The sequence below is a fragment of the Octopus bimaculoides genome, chromosome 3 (genome assembly GCF_001194135.2).
Source record: "Octopus bimaculoides isolate UCB-OBI-ISO-001 chromosome 3, ASM119413v2, whole genome shotgun sequence".
Taxonomy (NCBI): domain Eukaryota; kingdom Metazoa; phylum Mollusca; class Cephalopoda; order Octopoda; family Octopodidae; genus Octopus; species Octopus bimaculoides.
Genome location: NC_068983.1, coordinates 42303780 through 42304676, shown reverse-complemented (window position 1 = coordinate 42304676; position 897 = coordinate 42303780). Strand labels below are relative to the sequence as shown.

Here is an 897-nt window from a genome sequence, read left to right as displayed (position 1 = left end):
ACAAACACACACTCACGGCGAGCTGGCGGGCGAGCTGGCAGAAACGTTAGCACACCGGGCGAAATGCTTAGCGGTATTTCGTCTGCCGCTATGTTCTGAGTTCAAATTTCGCCGAGGTCGACTTTGCCTTTCATCCTTTCGGGGTCGATTAAATAAGTACCAGTTACGCACTGGGGTCGGTATAATCGACTTAATCCGTTTGTCTGTCCTTGTTTGTCCCCTCTGTGTGTAGCCCCTTGTGGGTAGTAAAGAAATAATACTCACACAAACATACACATATATATTCTGGTGCGAAGCTATTCAAGACGTAACGAATTACAAATGGCGAGATAAATTTTTCATTTTAGGTACGGCAAGACTTGCTGAGGAGAATTGATGCATTAGCTAGAATTTGAAATCATGATCCAGGTATATGTTACCTCAATCTACGGCTTTTTAGCTGAGATAGCATGTCAAATTCTACTCGTTTGTCCGATTTCTGTTGGTCCGTTGCATGATTTCAGTGAGAGTGGTGGTTCAGTCGGAGAGTTTTTACCTCCACTTTGTAGCAAGCTGGTGATTCGTGTACCCTCTGATATAATTATGAATTTATTGTATAGCTGTTTAATGGTAATATTGCTTGCTGCCACTAATGTAATTATTGTTATTATTATCAATTACGGAAGGTGATGAGCTGGCAGAATCGTTAGCACGCCGGGCGAAATGCTTAGTGGTATTTCGTCTGTCTTTACGTTCTGAGTTCAAATTTCGCCGAGGTCGACTTTGCCTTTCATCCTTTCGGAGTTGATAAATTAAGTACCATTTGAGTGCTGGGGTCGATGTAATCGACTGGCTCCCACCCCCAAATTTCAGGCCTTGTGCTTATAGTAGAAAGTATTATTATCAATTATAGAAGGC

At 42.4% G+C, this 897-nt stretch overlaps 1 long non-coding RNA gene across 1 annotated transcript in view; it reads left to right on the top strand.

The window, feature by feature from the left end:
- The window catches only part of LOC128247405 (uncharacterized), a 38337-nt gene that overhangs the window by 36596 nt on the left and 844 nt on the right, over positions 1–897 (top strand). The window lies entirely within an intron of this gene.